A 21613-nucleotide genomic window follows, 5' to 3' on the forward strand; every position below is an offset into this window, starting at 1 on the left:
GTAAATAATTTTAACTTAAGTAATTATTTACTAAAAGCAGTCTGCCGAGTGCCTCAGCAGCCTGCTTGCTATTGGCCTCATAATAAACCTTCCCTGTAATTCTTGATTAATTACTTACACAAACAACATTTTATTTACTTTCAACAAGTTGGGTTTCGAAATGAAGTTAAAATATCAATAAAGAGACCCCAACAGAGCTTCAGGTCTGTGAACCTGTGGGGAGTGATTCCAGTTCTGACACCGTCTGAAGGCAAGTCACCCAAACTGTCCTGTATCCCAGTGTTTTTTTCAGAAATGAGGTATTTTGTTTCATACTGTGGTACGGACAAGCTGATCCCCTGTTTTATGGTTTGACTTTTGTTTGCCACATACTTGGAGGTGTCACATACATAGTAGGCACTCAAGTAAATACCAGATAAACGAAAATATATAGCAATACCAGCAGCAGCACTTAAAAAAAATATGCATGTCTGTCAAATACAGAATAGGAATCAATAGCATTTAGAGGATTTTTTTTAAAGCTAAAATAACTAAAGTATTTGGGAAGTAAAATAAAAACGGCCAAATGAGCCAAGTGATTTTCAACTTGTCTGGAATCGCAACCTGGAGTTTTGAGTGTTCCTACAATGCTCTAGGGCACCTGTTTATTTTTAAAATTAATGTGAGCTGCAAGAGTGTTCTATGAATTTTGTGTAAACTGGAAATACCCTGAAGTATTGAAAAGTCATAATTAGGGATCATTGCTCCAATTGTTTAGCATCTCTAGGCCTCAGATGACAGACTGGGAGCAATGCTAGTGAGGCCAAGCCAACAGACCTACTACTCAGGCTTGCTTCTGAACCCTGCAAGCAGGAAAGAACAGCAGTAGAGCCTTCATCTCTGGAATAGACAGCCTTCTTCTTCTTTTTTTTAATCTTTATTGGAGTATAATTGCTTTACAGTATTGTGTCAGTTTCTGCTGTACAACAAAGTGAATCAGCCACATGTATGCATATATCCCCATATCCCCTCCCTCTTGAGCCTCCCTCCCAACCTCCCTATCCCACCCCTTTAGGTCTTCACAAAGCATCAAGCTGATCTCCCTGTGCTCTGTAGCAGCTTCCCACTAGCCATCTATTTTATATTTGGTAGTGTATATATGTCAATGCTACTCTCTCACTACATCCCAGCTTCCCCTCCCTCGATGTCCTCAAGTCCGTTCTCTACGTCTGCATCTCTATTCCTACCCTGCCACTAGGTTCATCAGCACCATTTTTCTAGATTCCATATATGTGTGTTAGCATACGGTATTTATTTTTCTGTTTCTGATTTACTTCACTCTGTATGACAGACTCTAGGTCCATCCACCTCATTAAGAATAGTTCAATTTCATTCCTTTTTATGGCTGAGTAATATTCCATTGAATATATGTGCCACATCTTCTTTATCCATTCATCTGTCAATGGACATTTAGGTTGCTTGCATGTCCTGGCTATTGTAAATAGTGCTGCAGTGAACATTGTGGTACATGTATCTTTTTGAATTATGGTTTTCTCTGGGTATATGCCCAGTAGTGGGATTGCTGGGTCATATGGTAGTTCCAGTTTTAGTTTTTTAAGGAACCTCCATACTGTTTTCCATAGTGTCTGTACCAATTTACATCCCCACCAACAGTGCAGGAAGGTTCCCTTTTCTCCACACCCTCTCCAGCATTTCTTGTTTCTAGCTTTTTGATGATGGCCATTCTGACTGGTGTGAGGTGATACCTCATTGTGGTTTTGATTTGCATTTCTCTAATGATTAGTGATGTTGAGCATCTTCTGCTTAGGTCTTCTGCCCATTTTTGGATTGAGTTGTTTGGTTTTTTTTTTTTGATATTGAGCTGCATGAGCTGCTTGTGTATTTTGGAGATTAATCCCTTGTCAGTTGCTTCATTTACAAACACCTTCTCCCATTCTGAGGGTTGTCTTTTTGTCTTGTTTATGATTTCCTTTCCTGTGCAAAAGTTTTTCAGTTTCAGTAGGTCCCATTTGTTTATTTTTGTTTTTATTTCCATTATTCCGGGAGGTGGGTGGAATAGACAGCCTTCTAACTCTGAGGGGCAAATAGCCAAGAAAAGGATCTTGAGGGTTAATCTTTAAAAACCTTACCTGGAAAGGTTTCTTGGGGGTGACAAGCCATCCTTTTGACTCAGTTGAAGGGCTGTGTATTTAGAAGAGGAATTAAAATTGACCTGTGTGGGCCCGGGGTGTCAGAACCTGGAACAATGGGTGGAAGAGTCATAATGAGATCTCCATTCAGGGTAAGGATGAAATTTCTTAGCACACCATTAAACTGTTTTTAGTTTTTTCTTTCTTTCTTTCTTTCTTTCTTTCTTTCTTTCTTTCTTTCTTTCTTTCTTTCTTTCTTTCTTTCTTTCTTCTTTCTTTCTTTCTTTCTTTCTTCTCTTCTTTCTTTCTTTCTTTCTTTCTTTCTTTCTTTCTTCTTTTTCTTTCTTTCTCTCTCTTTCTTTCTTTTTCTTTCTTTCTTTCTTTCTTTCTTTCTTTCTTTCTTTCTTTCTTTCTTTCTTTCTTTCTTTCTTTCTTTCTTTCTTTCTTTCCCTTTCTTTCTTTCTTTCTTTCTTTCCCTTTCTTTCTTTCTTTCTTTCTTTCTTTCTTTCTTTCTTTCTCTTTCTTTCTTTCTTTCTTTCTTTCTTTCTTTCTTTCTTCCTTCCTTCCTTCCTTCCTTCCTTCCTTCCTTCCTTCCTTCCTTCCTTCCTTTCTTTCTTTCTTTCTTTCTTTCTTTCTTTCTTTCTTTCTTTCTTTCTTTCTTTCTTTCTTTCTTTCCTTTTGTGCTAACATGTTCAAGCAAGGATTGACCTCCACAGTGCAGCAATGCTATGGAAGAGCTAAGCCAGGTGTGGTGGGGTGATGGCAAGATGGTCAGAAGAGTGGCGTAACTAGAGGAGCCCTCTGGTCCTTATCCTTTAAAATGTCTTACTGCTTGTTCATGTCCTTCTTAATTGATGGTGCCCAGCACTGAATATGGTTCTCCAGATTCAGGGCACAGTATTGAGTAGGCAATGCTGTCCTTCAATTTGGACTCCAGAGTTTAAATATAGCCTAGCCCATACCAAGTCCTCCTTTGCACCCAGGGCTGAAGTATGTCATTCTGTTTGACACTAAATTTAAAATCAACCAGATCCCTGCAATTTCCTTATCTGAACTGCTACCAAGATAGATCTCCAATATGTTGACCTTGTAGAATGGATATTTAAAAATCAGAACTTATTGGTTACATTTTATATCATTAGCTTCAAACTATGATGTTATTGACAAGGGGGGAATGGGTAGTTTTAAATGCTGATTCTATCCTCTAAGGCAATAAATCCTCCTCCTTTGTGTCTTCTCTGGTTTTATAGGCATGCTTCTACATTTTCATCCCAAGTTAGGACAGAATTTGGCAAATCTTGGGAAACATCTCTTGAGACCTTCCTCCAGGTAAAACAATCAGAGGTGGAAGAGGTGGAAAAGACCTCAGTGGATGTATAATTCAACTTTTTTATTTTACAGATAAAGAAATCTAGATTCACAAAATTAATAATCTTGGGGCAACGTTGTATGGTCCGTTACAAATCAACCTACATTTGTTAATATCCTGGCCATGTTTTTCCACTTTGTCCTTGAAATGTTATTAAAAATCTTGCCAATCCTTCACACACACACACACACACACACACACACACACACACAGGTTTGTTATCTATTTTTGTCTTATGTTGGCTTGAGTGGATCAACTTTTTGTTTCCAAAGGCTCACAAGCCATCTCTTCATCTTTCTAGAATTTAGATCCATTCTCAGTGTAGAGAATTCTAGAAAACATTGCAGCTTCTACATTAAAGTTGTTTAATAATTGCTTTAAAAAATTTTTTTGGCCAATAAACAAACATAAATTCAATTCAGAATATGTTTTAAACTTTGTCCTAGAATTTGGTAATCTACAATAGCTGAGTTCGACGCTTTATCATGCCTCCCCAAATTTCCCAAAGCCAGTGTGCCCTTCACCAGACACACTTTCTCTCTCAGCATGTGGCCTTGGTATTAGGCTCTACTGGGGAATGGGTGGCAGAAACCATGAAACTTGAGAGTTAGCAATGGTGAGAAATTGCTGGACAAGTGTGGCCCTTGTCCGTCTCAAGCACTGGACGAGCTCAGCACTGGATGACCAACTTCTGAGTTCGTCCTGCCCTCATTCCAGCTGGAGGAGGCTCTGGACTCTTGCTCCAGGCCCACCCCCATTAAGCTCTTGGTATTTTTGTTTTCATCTCGTCAAAAAAATAAAATGCCTCTGGTCCCTTCACCTTCCTCCTTTGCCCAGACACACTGCGTAAGAACCTAAAGGAAATTATCCCAAAACAGAAGGGAGCTGTTGATAAGCCTCCGTGGGCGTCTGTGAAGGCACACATCATCTGAATGACAGGTTTGCATGTAAACAGCCGCAACTCATGAAAATAGTTTTTAATCTACTTGAAAGGCATATTCTCAGAAGGAAATCAAGCTCCCTCCAGGTGCGTGGAAGCTCTTTGAAAGAGGAGCTGGTGCAGCAAAAACACAAGCCATTATGAGATTCTACTTTTCATGACCCTTTTCTTTCCTTCCTTCTGTACCACTTTCCCCACCCCCCCCCCCCCCATCTGTGAATTTATCTCTGGAGGGCTTTTGACTGGAGAGAGAAAGGGAAGCAGCGAGTTAGGGGAATTAGTTCTCTCCTTCCCAGCAGACCAAGGCCAAGTTCCATCAATTGGGCACTGCTTGACTTTCTACTGAATGTCTAATTTTGTTTCTCCTCCTTTTTTCAAGACTTTCCTTCTTGGGGAAGACTGGCCTCTCCATCATATCTCCTTTCCAAGCCTCTGTGCCACTCTGACTCTCCCCTGCCCAAATCCCAGTGTTCTTGAAAGGTTCAACCTCTGTACACTGTAGCACACACTAATCCTTGACTCTAGTCGTCCCATTGTGTCATGCTATGGTATAAAGAATTTTTAAATTAAATTAAAATTGCCATTGTGGTAAAATAGACATAACATATAGTTTACTATTTTAACTATTTTTAACATACAGCTCTGTGACATTAAGTATATGCACATTGCTGTGCAACCATCACCTCTCTCCACCTGTAGAACATTTTCATCATCCTGAACTGAAACCCTGCACCCATTAAACAATAACTCCCTAGTCCCCCTTCCCTAAATTTTAATTATATAAATAATAGAGGAATGTAGTGTAAAAATAAATATAAAAATGTTCATACTAAAAATAACATAAATATGGTAAAGTCTGCTTTTGACTATCATACCTGATACCAATACCTCCCTTTGAGTTAATGACTGTACTTACCTATATACATAAATGTAAGGTTTTACATGTAGCTTTTACATAAATAGTACATACACAAATATACGGTATCATATCAAATATCACATCATCAGTGATATGCACAATGGTATCATGTCACTGTTCTGATACTTGCTATTTCCACTCAGCCATATGTCTTGGAGATCAATCCATGTCAGTACCTGGAAATCTACTTCATTGTTTTTAAGAGCTACATAGTGTTCATAGTTACACCACAACTAGCCGTTCCCCTATTTAGTAGTTTCTGGATATTTTTCATTACATATCATGCTGCAGTGAACATGAGAATGAAACAAATGTATTTTGTTTCTCAAGAGCTGATACCCAGAACTAACGGCAGGGTCATAAGCTATGCATACCTTTAATTTTCATAGAAGCCATTGGACCTTCCAAAGTGGTTGTATTAATTTATACTCCAACCAACAGTATGCAGAAGTATTTGCTTCTCCACATTCTTCGACACTTGATGCCAATAATAAATATACGTATCAAGTAGACACTTTCTGCCAGGCACAGTTTTGAATGCTTTCTGTGTATGAAATTGTTTAATATTTACAATAACCCAGTGAGACAGATGTTAATATTATTACCTCTTTATAGGCCCAGAGAAGTTAAGAATCTCATCCTGGGGTACACATTGGCAAGCCGTAAAGCCAGGATGTGAACCCAGATAGCCTGCCTTTGCAGCCCGAGCCCTTAGGCATGATGTCATTTTACCTGTTTTCTGCCCCTCTGATGGGTTAAACATGGTATCTCCTAGGAGCTTGTACATGCATTTCCTGATTGCTAGTTAGAGGGAGCATCTCTCCGTATGTTTATTAGCCATCTGAATTTTCTCTTTGTGTGTATTGCCTGTTTCTATGTGTTGCTCCTTTTTCCATTGGATGGTTTATTGATTCGTAGTTTAAGAAATGATTCTGTCAGATTTCTTTGGTGAAGGATCATTATTTGTACTTTAATTAAAAGATCAGTAAGCCAAGTGTTAACTTAGCCTAGACTCTATCTACCCGAGAGCAAGATAAGGTAAATGAAATCCAAACATTCTTGTAGACATTCAAGAAATTTTCATACAAACATGAACAATCATTCATTCATTGAATAACTTTTTAAATTGCCCTGTACAAAGGAACAACACCTATCACAGAAGGGTTAGTAGAGACCTTACTCAGAACAAAGAGCTATTAACCTTTACAGTAAATTGATCTATAATGAATGCATTACTAATTGTTTTCACCTGCTTTTGCCAATGGCCCTCAACTAAAAATATGGAGACTGTCAATGAACCAACATAAGAATCTATCAATGTAAATATTTTTTTTTATTATTTTATTTTATTTTTTTGGGGGTACACCAGGTTCAATCAACTGTTTTTATACACATATCCCCATATTCCCTCCCTTCCTTGACGCCCCCCCCTCGAGTCCCCCCCCACCCTCCCTGCCCCAGTCCTCTAAGGCATCTTCCATCCTCGAGTTGGACTCCCTTTGTTATACAACAACTTCCCACTGACTATTTTACAGTTGGTAGTATATATATGCCTGTGCTACTCTCTCGCTTCTTCTCAGTTTCCCCTTCACCCCCCGCCTCCTCCCATACCTCAAGTTCTCCAGTCCATTCTCTGTATCTGCTTCCTTGTTCTTGTCACTGAGTTCATCAGTACCATTTTTAGATTCCGTATATGTGAGTTAGCATACAATATTTGTCCTTCTCTTTCTGACTTACTTCACTATGTATGACAGATTGTAGTTCTATCCACCTCATTACATATAGCTCCATCTCATCCCTTTTTATAGCTGAGTAATATTCCATTGTATATATATGCCACATCTTCTGTATCCATTCATTTGTTGATGGGCATTTAGGTTGCTTCCATGTCCTGGCTATTGTAAAGAGTGCTGCAATAAACATTATGGTACAAGTTTCTTTTGGGATTATGGTTTTCTTTGGGTATATGCCCAGGAGTGGGATTACTGGATCATATGGTAGTTCTATTTGTAGTTTTTTAAGGAACCTCCAAATTGTTTTCCATAGTGGCTGTACCAACTTACAGTCCCATCAACAGTGCAGGAGAGTTCCCTTTTCTCCACACCCTCTCCAACATTTGTGGTTTCCAGACTTTGTGATGATGGCCATTCCGACTGGTGTGAGGTGATACCTCATTGTGGCTTTGACTTGCATTTCTCTGATGATTAGTGATATTGAGCATCTTTTCATGTGTTTGTTGGCCATCTGTATGTCTTCTTTGGAGAAATGTCTATTTAGGTCTTCTGCCCATTTGTGGATAGGGTTATTTGCTTTTTTGGTATGAAGCTGCATGAGCTGCTTGTATATTTTGGAGGTTAATCCTTTGTCCGTTGTTTCATAGGCAATTATTTTTTCCCATTCTGAGGGTTGCCTTTTAGTCTTGTTTATGGTTTCTTTTGCTGTGCAAAAGCTTTTAAGTTTCATGAGGTCCCATTCGTTTATTCTGGATTTGATTTCCATGATTCTAGGAGGTGGGTCAAAAAGGATGTTGCTTTGATGTATGTCAAAGAGTGTTCTGCCTATGTTTTCCTCTAGGAGTTTTATAGTGTCTGGCCTTACATGTAGGTCTTTAATCCATTTGGAGTTTATTTTTGTGTATGGTGTTAGGAAGTGTTCTAATTTCATTCTTTTACATGTTGCTGTCCAATTTTCCCAGCACCACTTATTGAAGAGGCTGTCTTTTTTCCATTGTATACTCGTGCCTCCTTTGTCAAAGATAAGCTGCCCATATGTGTTTGGGCTTACTTCTGAGTTCTCTATTCTATTCCATTGATCTTCCTTTCTATTTTTGTGCCAGTACCATACTGTCTTGGTCACTATGGCCTTGTAGTATAGTTTGAAGTCAGGAAGCCTGATTCCACCAACTCCATTTTTCCTTCTCAAGATTGCTTTGGCTATTCGGGGTCTTTTGCGTTTCCATACAAATCGTAAGATTTCTTGCTCTAGTTCTGTGAAAAATGCCATTGGTAATCTGATCGGGATTGCATTAAATCTGTAAATTGCTTTGGGTAGTACAGTCATTTTCACGATGTTGATTCTTCCAATCCAGGAACATGGTATGTCCCTCCATCTGTTTGTGTCATCTTTGATTTCTTTCATCAATGTCTTAAAGTTTTCTGCATACAGATCTTTTGCCTCCTTAGGCAGGTTTATTCCTAGGTATTTGATTCTTTTTGTTGCAATGGTGAATGGGAGAGTTTCCTTAATTTCTCTTTCTGCTCTTCCGTTGTTAGTGTATAGGAATGCAAGAGATTTCTGTGCATTAATTTTGTATCCTGCTACTTTACTAAACTCATCAATGAGTGCTAGCAGTTTTCTGGTAGAGTCTTTAGGGTTTTCTATATATAATATCATGTCATCTGCAAAGAGTGACAATTTTACTTCTTCTTTTCCAATTTGGATTCCTTTGATTTCTTTTTCTTCTCTGATTGCTGTGGCTAACACTTCCAAAACTACGTTGAATAACAGTGGTGAGAGTGGACACCCTTGTCTTGTTCCTGTTCTTAGAGGGAATTCTTCCAGTTTTTCTCCATTGAGAACAATGTTGGCTTTTGGTTTGTCATATATGGCTTTTATTATGTTGAGGTAATTTCCTTCTATGCCCATTTTCTGGAGAGCTTTTATCATAAATGGATGTTGAACTTTGTCAAAAGCTTTTTCTGCATCTATTGAAATGATCATATGGCTTTTATCCTTCAATTTGATATGATGTATCACGTTGATTGATTTGCGTATATTGAAGAATCCTTGCATCCCAGGGATAAACCCCACTTGATCGTGGTGTATGATTTTTTTAATGTGCTGTTGCAGTCTGTTAGCTAGTATTTTGTTGAGGATTTTTGCATCTATATTCATCAGTGATATTGGTCTGTAGTTTTCTTTTTTTGTGACATCTTTGCCTGGTTTTGGTATCAGGGTGATGGTAGCCTCATAGAATGAGTTTGGGAGTGCTCCGCCTTCTGCAATATTTTGGAAGAGTTTGAGAAGGATAGGTGTTAACTCTTCTCGAAATGTTTGATAGAATTCGCCTGTGAATCCATCTGGTCCTGGGCTTTTGTGTGTTGGGAGATTTTTAATCACTGCCTCAATTTCTGTACTTGTGATTGGTCTGTTCATGGTTTCTATTTCTTCCTGGTTCAGTCTTGGAAGATTGTATGTTTCTAAGAATGTATCCATTTCTTCCAGGTTATCCAATTGATTGGCATATAGTTGCTTGTAGTAGTCTCTCATGATCTTTTGTATTTCTGAGGTGTCCGTTGTGACTTCTCCTTTTTCATTTCTAATTCTGTTGATTTGCATCTTCTCCCTTTTTTTCTTGATGAGTCTGGCTAATGGTTTATCAATTTTGTTAATCTTCTCAAAGAACCAGCTTTTAGTTTTATTTATTTTTCTTATGGTTTCTTTCCTTTCTTTTTCATTTATTTCTGCTCTGATCTTTATGATTTCTTTCCTTCTGCTCACTTTGGGGTTTCTTTGTTCTTCTTTCTCTAGTTGTTTGAGGTGTAAGGTTAGGTTGTTTATTCGATCATTTTCTTGTTTCTTAAGGTAGGACTGTATTGCTATAAACTTCCCTCTTAGAACTGCTTTTGCTGCATCCCATAGGTTTTGGGTTGTTGTGTTTTCATTGTCATTTGTTTCTAGATATTTTTTGATTTCCTCTTTGATTTCTGTAGTGATTCCTTGGTTGTTTAAGAGTGAATTGTTTAGCCTCCATGTGTTTGTATTTTTTGCAGTTTTTTTCCTGTAATTGATATCTAGTCTCATGGCGTTGTGGTCTGAGAAGATGCTTGATATGATTTCAATTTTCTTGAATTTGCTGAGGTTTGATTTGTGACCCAAGATGTGATCTATCCTGGAAAATGTTCCATGTGCACTTGAGAAGAAAGTGTAGTCTGTCGTTTTTGGAAGGAATGTCCTATAAATATCAATTAAGTCGAGATGGTCTAATGTGTCATTTAAAGCTTGTGTGTCTTTATTGATTTTCTGTTTGGATGATCTGTCCATTGATGTAAGTGGGGTGTTCAAGTCTCCCACTATAATTGTGTTACTGTCGATGTCCCCTTTTATAGCTGTTAGCATTTGCCTTATGTAGTGAGGTGCTCCTATATTGGGGGCATAGATATTTACCATTGTGATATGTTCTTCTTGGATGGATCCCTTGATCATTATGTAGTGTCCTTCCTTGTCTCTTTTAATAGTCTTTACTTTCAAGTCTAATTTGTCTGATATGAGTATTGCTACTCCAGCTTTCTTTTGACTTCCATTTGCATGGAATATCTTTTTCCATCCCTTCACTTTCAGTCTATATGTATCCCTTGGTCTGAAGTGGGTTTCTTGTAGTCAGCATATAGAAGGGTCTTGTTTTTGTATCCATTCAGCCAGTCTGTGTCTTTTGGTTGGAGCATTTAATCCATTTACATTTAAAGTGATTATTGACATGTGTGTTCCAATTACCATTTTCTTAATTGTTTGGGGTTTGTATTTGTAGGTGTTTTCCTTTTCTTGTGTTTCCTACTTAGAGAAGTTCCTTTAGCACTTGTTGTAAGGCTGGTTTGGTGGTGCTGAATTCTCTTAACTTTTGCTTGTCTGGAAAGCTTTTGATTTCTCTCTCAAATCTGAATGAGATTCTTGCTGGGTAGAGTATTCTTGGCTGTAGGTTTCTCTCTTTCAGGACTTTCAGTATATCCTGCCATTCCCTTCTGGCCTGCAGAGTTTCTGTAGAAAGGTCAGCTGTTATCCTGATGGGTTTTCCCTTATATGTTGTTTGTTGCTTTTCTCTTGCTGCTTTTAATATTTTTTCTTTGTGTTTAATTGTCGTTAGTTTGATTAATATGTGTCTCGGTGTATTTCTCCTTGGGTTTATTCTGTATGGGACTCTCTGTGCTTCTTGGACTTGGTTCATTATTTCCTTTCCCATGTTGGGGAAGTTTTCCACTATAACCTCTTCAAATATTTTCTCAGACCCTTTCTTGTTTTCTTCTTCTTCTGGGATGCCTATAATTTGAATGTTGGTACGTTTGAGGTTATCACTGAGGTCTCTGAGGCTGTCTTCTAGTCTTTTTATTTTTTTTTCTTTTTCCTGCTCTGTGGCGTTTATTTCTCCCATTCTATCTTCCAACTCACTTATTCGTTCTTCTGCCTCAGTCATTCTGCTGGTTATAGCATCTAGAGTATTTTTAATTTCAGTTATTTTGTTATCCATTGCTGTTTGTTTTTCTGAGTTCTTATGAACTGTTTCTTGTACTTTCTCTATTTTGTTATCGAGAGTTTGTATCATTTTTACTATCATTACTCTAAATTCTTTTTCAGGCATTTTTCCTATTTCCTCCTCATTTATTTGGTCTTGTGGGTTTTTTTCCTGCTCCTTTGCCTGCATGGTGTTTCTTTGTTTCCTCATGGTTGTCCAAGCTTTTGGGGTTGCTTGTCCTGGTGATAGAGGTGTTTATAGAAGACTGTCCAAGCCTCAGACTAATGTCCAAGTATTGGATTAGACGAATATTCAGTCCTGAACCAGCTCTCCGGTTCCCACGCTCCCGCTCCTGGACCCTCCGTTCAGCCGCGGATAGATGTTTCGGTCCGGGAACGCTGAGCTGCGCTGCGGACCCTCCGTATGTTTCTCAATGTAAATATTTTTAAAGTTCATATATTATTAGCCTTTCAGAGAGGAAATTACACTCAGAGAATATTTATTGTAATCCTCCCTCCCTTCTTTCCTTCCTTTTTTCTTTTTTTTTCCTTTTCCTTCCTTATTTAAAAAAAAAAAAAACTTTCCTGGAATGTCAAAATATGCTACTATGTACAGAGCAGATGCTAAGAATTATGGATGTATATTTTGGATGACTATATTTGAGCAGGAAACTGTCTGTGGTAGCAAACTGAAAACTTTAGAAATAACTGTGCTTTTTAAATGAGAGCAGATCCAAAGAATTCTAGGTCTTTCGAGCACGTTTTTATCCCAGGCAGAAAGAGGAAAGCTACCTCCTCATTTGGTATTGATCCAGAACAGCCCTGAAATGCAGAACCTCTAATGGCTCCAGATGTTTATCTGTGTGTATTGGGCAGGTGCATCCAAATGAAACCCGAAATCTTGTGGAAATGCGGCGCAGTCACTGCCATTCACACAGGAATGTTTTTTTCCTGGAAGCTCTTTTTCAAGAACCACTCCGCCTGCACACACACCTGCTGTGCCTAGAGGTAGAATTATTGGGAGTGTGTTTCTGACCCTTTACCTTGTTTCAGCGTGCGCTAACTAGACACTGCCCCACTCTCCGTTTTAGTGTCCCTGCCCCTCGTCTACCAAGCGGCTCGGTCCAGGCTGCCTGGTCTTTTGCCAAGGATGCCTTTTTTCCTGTCTGTGGATCTGGACGGTGCTCGTGGATCCCCAAGTCAATGTTTCCAGGGACTCTCTTTCTTTAGAGTACAAAGCTGGCTGGGTGACAACTCAGAGGGGGCATGTCCATCTAAGAATAGCTTGAGGCACCGTGCGGGCATCTCAGTGGGTGGAGTGGCACTGAGTACAGGGTCTGTGATGCACCTATATTTACTTGCTTCTCCTCACCAAGTGCACCTCATGACTGTGGGGTCCCAGCGTGGAGCCAGTTAGAGCACATGGAAGAGCCATAAGGTATGCCTTGGAGTCACCTTTAAAGTGTCTTCCTTTGAAAATATCCCTGGAAAATAATCAGCTTGACCTGCCATTTATAGAAGACAAAAATAATGAAGGGATAGGACTGTCTAATCAGTCTGCCAGGAAGCAAAATTGATTTAGCATCTTTTGTGTTACAGAGAGCTCTCTGTACCGCACTATAGACTGGCTGCCGAATACCCATGTTCTGGAGCCTCTGGTCTGGCAAATGAAGTCACAGTCTTGGAGTTGGGAGGCGGGCCTGAGGGTCTCTGGCTCAGTGCTTCTCATGTTTTAATAGATAGGAGTTACCTGGGGATCCAATGAGAGTGCAGGTGGTGACTCCACGGGTCTGAGTAGGTCCCAATTCTGCATTTCCAACAAGCCCCATGCTGCAGCTCCCCCACCAGCATACTAGGGTTGTCAAGAGCCCAGACTTTCAACCTATGTTGGAATTTCTCCTTAATTGGAAGCACCATTAATGTAAAGTTGAAAGAGGGAATTCCCTGGCAGTCCAGTGGTTAGGACTTTGCGCTCCCACTGAGGGGTCTCAGGTTCCATCCCTGGTAAGGAAACTAAGATTCCGCCAGCAGCGTAGCATGGCCTAAATAAATAAATATATAAAAGTTGAAAGAATATTGGATTGAGTGTCACAATACCTGGGTTCTAGCTTTGCTACTCGCTAGTGGGTAACCTCGAGGAAACCACTTGCAGTATCCCTGCTGCAAACTTCATTACTACTCCAACTCCAGCCTCAGCCCTTAGCTCTAAAACCCCCACCTTGGGACTTCCCTGGTGGTCCAGTGGTTAAGACTCCGTGCTTCCACTACAGGCAGTGTGGGTTCGATCCCTGGTTGGGGAACCACATACCAAGTGGCACACCCCCCCAAAAAAAAATCCCCACCTCTTGTGCATGCATCAAGGGGGGCCTCTGCCAGGCACCTGGGGGCTGGGGTTGTGTGACTGCTTAAAGGAAGGCTTTGCTCTAAATGGCCCCACTGTTGGGAGGAGTATTTTTTTGTGTTTTTTTTTAAATTTATTTATATTATTTAATTTATTCTTGGCTGCATTGTGTCTCGGTTGCTGAGCAAGGGCTTTTCTCTAGTTGCAGCCAGCGGGGGCTACTCTTTGTTGGGGTGCTTGGGCTTTTCATTGCAGTGGCTTCTCTTGTTGCAGAGCATAGGCTCTAGGTGCTCATGCTTCAGTAGTTGCAGCACATGGGCTCAGTAGTTGTGGCTCTCAGACTCTAGAGCACAGGCTCAGTAGTTGTGGCACACGGGCTTAGTTGCTCCGTGGCATGTGGGATCTTCCCGGCCCAGGGGTTGAACCTGTGTCTCCTGCATTGGCAGGCGGATTCTTAACCACTGCACTACCAGGGAGTCCCTGTGTTCTGTTTTGTTTTTGATTTCTGTTTTAGGGGAGTCTGTTTTGAGAGGTATGCGTTGGAGCCTTATCCAAGACCAGGGTGAGGGCAAGTGTGAGTGGGGCGGGTGGATCTGTGATGTCCCTTTTGGTGGTGGAGAGAGGAGAGTGGGAAGGGGAGCTATGAGACAAGAGATGAGAGGAGAGCACCGTGAGAGGGAAGGAAGAAGGAAAAAGAGGGGAAAAGGTACTGCAAAAGCTGGAATTAAGAGCTGGTGCTAGTTGGGGAAGGCCATAACTGGAGCGTGAGCCAATGTTTTGGTGGAAGCAGAAAAATGAAGGGATAGGCTGGAGAGATATCACATGGGCGACATGTCAGCTTTTATCGAGGGATGTGGAGTGAGAAGAATGGCAGAGGGAAGGAGGAATCAAAGGTGCAAACTGCCAGGGGCTGAAGATGGTGTTTATTTGGGTTGGGAGGCCTGAGAAACCAGGCTGGGGGAGGAGGACGAAGCCTTTGAGGTGACACTGTGTGATGGCTGAATTTTCAGGTATCCATGAGTGGGAAATAGGGGACAGAAAATTGGGTGGGGCATGAAGAATGCCCAATGGAGAGAAGAAAAGAGCCCTTTAGTGGGAGATGTGGAGCCTGCCGGTGTCAGCAGAGGTGCAATAAATGGGATCAAAGGAGGCCCCGGGTCCACCTCCGTGGTCTGCTCGCCCCAATGCTCTCCGAGCCCAGCGCTTGCAAACCTGTGCCTGTGTCCATTTTAACAGTGGCTGCTGGACACAGGCTGGACAGGCAGGGTGTGCAGTGCGGCCTTCCTGAGGTCATAGAAACTTCTCTGGAGTTGAGTCCATGTGACGAGTCCCAGTGCATGGAGGAAGCCAGGCAGCTGCACTCACACTTCTCTCCAAGGTAACAGCACCCAGATCTGAGCAAAGGGCTTAAAGACACAGGATAGTACATTTAAAAGCAGTGACTTTACTCCTGAGCTTGGTCCTGTAGCTGGATGAGTGTGGCATCCATGGGAATAGATTTCATAGAATCCCAATTACAGGCAGCAAAATTGACTAAGGGCCCCAGATGCTGTGCTCTGAAATCTGCTGCTGCATTAGCTGGAGCCCATGCTTCCCATGGGCTGCTCCCAGGCAAGGACTGTGTTGGGGATATTCCAGTTCCTTACAGGTCTCTGATGGATACCTCCAGCTAGAAGACTCCCTGACAGCCTTGCCAACTTTAAACCTTTCTTAGATTGCACAGCTATCTAGATGCTTCTACCCAACCCACTCTTCTGCATAGTGGCCGGACAATTCTCCCAGTCTTATGCAGCTCCCTCCCCGTTCCCTCTCTCAGACACATTTCCCTTAATGAAATTCTTCTGTGTTTAGTCCTGTGACTTCTGCTTCTCTGAGGACCCACATGAACACAAGAAGGGACCAATAAGGTCAGAGGGAATGAGCCAGATTTGTATCCATTAATGCTGCAAATATCAGAAAAGGAAAGTGTTCTTGGAAAAGCATGCAGGTAAAGAGAAGGAGAGCCCAAGATACAGGAGATGTCAGGGAAGATGACTCTGGGAGTCACCCACTCCCACTCCCATTCCCTTGCATCTCCAATTGCTTCACCCATCTGCAATCTCCATTTCAAGACTTTCCATCTTTGACCACCAGCTCCTGACTTCCCAGCTCACTCCCTTTTGCATCCCCACCCTAACGATTCTTCCACCCTTTCCAAAGCACAACCCGTTGATCCTGCCAACTTCGCGCAGTCCTCATCCCTCCTGCCCTGCTCCCCTCCTACCCTGCTTGGGTGCCCTTGATCTTCATGGTCATCCCTCCCCTGAGTAAACTCAATTCCCTCCCTCATCTTGTCTTTCAGTTTCCTGGCCGGCAAATCCCCAAGCTAGGTTCAATCCAACTCTCTGCCTACTGCACACTTATATAAATACAGCGTAAAATGGCTGGAGAAAACCCCCCCAAACCCAGCCATTACGTCACTTTACATTCATGGCCATAGACCTCAAGTTAGCCCTTAGCTCTGCTGGGCAAGGCTACTGCATTTTCCTAGTCCATTCATTCTCCTTCTCTCCTACATGACAATCTCTCACCTCTCTTTGCAAACCTATCCCCCCCTCCCCTCCACTACCATCTGATTTTCCTCCTCTCACTCTCCGCTCCCTCTCAGTTTTGGCAACTCCGTTCTTCCAGTTACTGAGGCCAAACCTTGAAGTCATCTTTGATTTCTCTCTCCATCTCACATCTTCCACCAAGCCATTAGCAAACCCCATTGGTTCCACCTTCTAAGTGTCTTCAAATTCTAACCAGTCTCATCCCTTGTCTGTCTCCATCAACTTGTACCTGGATTCCTGCAGCATCTCCTAATGGGTCTTCCTTCCTCCCATCTTGCCTCTCTACCCCCAGTCTATTCTTGGCAGATTAACTGGAGTGATCAGGTTAGATCTCCTGCTGACAACCCTCCAATAACTTTCTAGCACACTTAGAGTGAAAACAAAAACTGTTACAGTAGAGGGCCCTCATGTTCTCCTCCCATGGTGCTGACCTGATCTCTTGCTACTGGCCCACTTTGTCCTTTCTTCTCTAGCCTCACCTGCCATGCCTCCTTCACCCTTCACTCCAGCCACACTGGCCTTCTCACTGTTCCTCAAACACATCAAAGACTTCAGCATCTTTGCACTTTCTCTTCCCTCCTCCTAGAAACCCTCTCCGCCTCAAACCAACTCCCTCCATTCCTTCATATCTGCTCTTAAGGGTCACCTTTCCATGAGGCCTCGCTGACCACCCATTATAGAAGGGCAAGTCCCTCCTTCCTCTTTCCCATCCCAGTATTCCGTACCCTCTATGCCCTGCCTGGTCTTTTCTCCTTACTTAGCACTGATCGCCACTGACATGGGACAGGTTTGCTTGTTCGTTATCTGTCTTCCTTAACTAGAATGTAAACTCCACCAGAGTAGTTTCATTGCTTCACATGTGAGCCGCTCCATAAATAGTTGTTGAAGTAATGAATTAATGAAAGTTGAAAGAGGTAATGGGATCTAGCTGATGGGAGAAACACAAGAGCAGGGAGATTTGGACCACGAAGGAATATTTCCTAGAAAAATATTTTGATGGGGAAAAGCAAGAAACATGGGGTAGGCAGTCAGAGTTCATTGTGGTGGAAAGGCAGAGCTGACTCCAAAGTCAGGATTCCCTCTATGAATGTGAAGCTGTCTCTGAGCCTCAGTCCCCTTATCTGCAAAATGTGGGTGGGAATAACCTACCTCTCTGGGTTATTGTGGGTTGAGTCCCACTGATTTACCCAAGGTGGAACCGAGGCTGAATATCAGCCACCATCTGCTTCTTGGAAAATTAATGAAACTGGGGAAAACCCTTTCAGGTGAGGGGAAGAGTCCCCAGGGTGGAGAAGGCTGCAGGATTTGAAATCACTGTAACAGAGGATAGGTGGCAGGCATACTCAGCCCACTGGGGGCGGGGCTGGGCTTTTCCCTCCTCTGTTTGTAGCCAGAGGAAGGAGCCACCTTAAGGGAAACAAGTGGTGATATATTTCTGTATTCAGAACACTGACATTGCTCCAGAAAGAAATGAGAAGAGATTATGCAGCGAGGGAATTGAGTCTGTCAGGAGCTTCAAGAAAGGGGAAAAAAAAAAAAAAAAAAAGATGTAGAAAGGAGCTGTTTGTTGCTCTTTGTTCAGGTTTTTATCTTGAGAGTCTGTTTATAAAAATGTTCTCTCATGCCCAGACTCTTTTGCTCCTTCCTGGACGTCCCCTCCAACCCCTCCCTTCCCTGCTCTTGTTTTGAGTTAAAGCTCTTTCCTTGATTAAATAATGAATAAAAGCTCTTCCCAAGTCTGGCCTTCCTGGTGCTGGGGAGAAATTACAGATATATGTACATACATATACATGCAAAATTGCCTGAGATTAAGTGGCTCAAGATAAATAGGTTTCTGGTGGGTTTTTTTTTCTTTTAAAGAAATGTCATTCATAAAATACACTTAGAAACAACACAGATTCGTACTAGGGCAAAGCATCATGAGTGCGGCTAAGTAGTTTGATTTAATAAGACTGTTGGATTTAAAAGCATGTATTTTTATTTAAAATTATGATAGTTACTTTTAAAAATGGGTTGGGGCTTTCTCCTCTAGGGTCACTATATCTGTCAGGTACTGAGCTATTCATGTTATTGTCTATACAAGGAAGGATTATCCAATTCATAACCAATGCTTCTCTTTGGGCTTCTTTCCTCAAAGCTCATCAATTAAGGCAAACTGTGTGCAGTGCACCATCTGCACAGCTGCTACATCTATACTCTAGGAGAACTGGCCTTGTACGCTCTGCCCCCGTATTAAATCTCTTTAATTATGTCCCACAGTTGTAAAGAGGAGGCGTGGCAATGGTCCCAGCTGCCCCACCCATGTACCTGGGGTGGGGGGCTTTACCCCTTTATCTGCTTCAGATTTGGAAGAGAGTCCTTGTCCTCTCCTCACTCATAAACAGTGGCATACAGGAATAGAATTTTCAAAAAGAAATTTTACAAAGATACTAAAGGAAGGCAAAAGAATGTTTAATACCGTAAAATGAATAAGCAAACAATGTACAGATTTCTGAGCCCTAGTTAACTCATGTCTAGCTACAGATTGGTTAACAGTGTTTGTAGGTTCACAGATGGTTCTGTAACTAGGAAACCTAACAGAGGACAATTCTGAAATGCAAGACTTGCACCTCTGCAGATACTGGCTTACCTCCATCCATCCATCCAACAATCATTCATTGACTGACTAACTTGCATAGGTACTGGGGACACAGAGGTAAGCAAAAACACCACCTCTCTGGTCTCATGGAGTTTGTAGTCTAGTGGGAAAGACAGACATCAATTCAATAATCACCCTATTGAACAAATAATAATAAGCTACAATAAGAGGAAATTGTTCTGAAGGAAAGAAACATGGTTTAATGAGAGCATATTACTAGACTAGGGATCAGGAAAGATTTCCCTGAAAAATTAATGCTTGAAATGTGATCAAAAAGATGAGTAGAACTCAACTAAGGAAGAATGTAGGGGTGCATTCTAGAAAGAGGGACATGGAAAGCATGGGAAATTTGAGGCCCAGCAAACAAGCCAATGGTGCTGAGGCTCAGAGAGTAGGAGAGAGTGGGAAGAGGCAAGCCTAGAAAAGGAGCTTGAGTCAGGCTGGGCTAGTTAACTACTGCCGCATAACAAATTGCCCCAAAACAGCATCTGAAAACAACAAACATTCATTACCTCAGTTTCGGTGGGTCAGGAATTCAGGAGCCGCTTAGCTGAGTGGTTCTGGTTGAGGGTCTTTCGTGAATTCACAGTCAAGACCTTGGCAAGAGCTGTGGTCATCTGAAGCTCTGTTTGGTACTGCAGGATCTGTTCACAAGATAGCCCGCTTACATGGCTGTTGGCAGGAGGCCTCAGACCTCCCTGAGTGACTTCTGCATAGGGCTCCTTGAGGGTCCTCATGACATGGCAGCTGGCTTCCTGCAGAGTGATAATCCAAGAGCAAGAAGGAAGCCCTAATGCCTTTTAAGTCCTAATCTGGGAAGTCACTCACTGTCATTTCCATTACTTTCTATTTGTTAGAGGTGACCCACTAAGCATAGCCCCACTCAAAGGGAAGAGAATTAGGCTCCACCTTTTGAAGGGAGAAGATCAGAAATTCTGTGGATATATTTTAAAACCACCCACAAGCCATGGAGGACTTTGCAGCCCCATTAAGATACATTTATTTGCTAGGGCTGCCATAACAAAAGCACTGCAGACTCTGTGGCTTAAACATTAAAAATTTGTTGTCTCACAGTTTTAGAGGCTAGAAGTCCAAGATCAAGGTGTCTGCAGGGTTCATGTCTCCTGAGACCTCTCCTTGGCTTGTAAATGGTCCTCTCCTCCTTGAGTCTTCTCCCCAGTCAATCCTCTGTCTGTCTGGGTTCAAATTTCTTCTTCTTTTTAAAAAATATTTATTTATTTGGCTTCCCCAGGTCTTAGTCGCGGCACTTGGGATCTAGTTCCCCAACCAGGGATCGAACCCGGGCCCCCTGCACTGGGAGTGCGGAGTCTTAACCACTGGACCACCAGGGAAGTCCCCAAATTTCCTCTTTTTATAAGGACACCATTCATATTGACTTAAGATCCACCCTAATGACTTCATTTTAACTGAATTACTTCTTTAAAGACACTATGTCCAGAGACAGTCACCTTCTGAGGTACCAGGTGTGGTATGACTTCAACATGTGAATTTTGGGGGAGACACAATTCAGCTCATAACACAAGGATTTTGGTATTTATTCTTGGTGTAACAGGAAACTAGTGAAGTAAATGTAGGTGTGGAGAGGGTGGGGGGCACTCTCAGATTTGCATTTAGAAATTCCTCTGGTTGTAATGTGAGGATCTGATTAGAGAAGGAGCCAGGTGAAGTATGCCTGGAAATCTTAAGGTGGTCCAGGGGAGAGGGGATGAGTTTGGGGACTAAGGTGGTGGCAACAGAGGCAAAGGGAGGTAGATAGATTCAAGAGACATTTAGGAGGCAAAATTGTTAGGACTGTGACTAGACTGACTATGAGCATGAGAGCCAGGGAGAGCCAACAGTGATGCTTGGATCTGGGAGTTGTAACGCTGGATGGTGGTGAGGCTATTGCTGAGATGAGAGATGATGGAAGAGGTCCAGGCTTGGAAGTGGTGGTAGGAGGATTATGAGTTTGTTATGGTTGTGTGGTATTGAGGAACCTGGTAGTGAACCAAGGAGAAATATCCCTTTGGATATTGTGGGCTGCTCAGTACTAAGACTCAGAGAAGTCTGATTGCAAAGACAAGCCTGTGAGTCATCGGCAGAGAGGTGGTATCTGAAGAGAGGACATGAGTGAGATTGGACAGGACTAACATATGCATGAGAAGAGAGGGGCCTAAGACTGACCTCAAAGAACTCTGGTGCATCCAAGCCCTGGATTTTTAAGCCTTCTTCTATTTTTCACGTACACTGAATTTGAAAGTACAGCTTATCTATGATGTCTTTATGAAACTTGATACAATATATATGAGAAGAGATGTGGGGCAAGAGAGCAGTCTAGATATAGTTCAGTGTGGTCCATGATCTTATTATCCAAAAATGTTTCTGCCCATCTCCCCTAGTGCTGGGCACATTGAAGGATGCTATTTTTTCCCCTTTTATGGGTATATGCATATATACTAAA

Source organism: Hippopotamus amphibius, chromosome 3, assembly GCF_030028045.1.
Source record: "Hippopotamus amphibius kiboko isolate mHipAmp2 chromosome 3, mHipAmp2.hap2, whole genome shotgun sequence".
Taxonomy (NCBI): Eukaryota; Metazoa; Chordata; class Mammalia; order Artiodactyla; family Hippopotamidae; genus Hippopotamus; species Hippopotamus amphibius.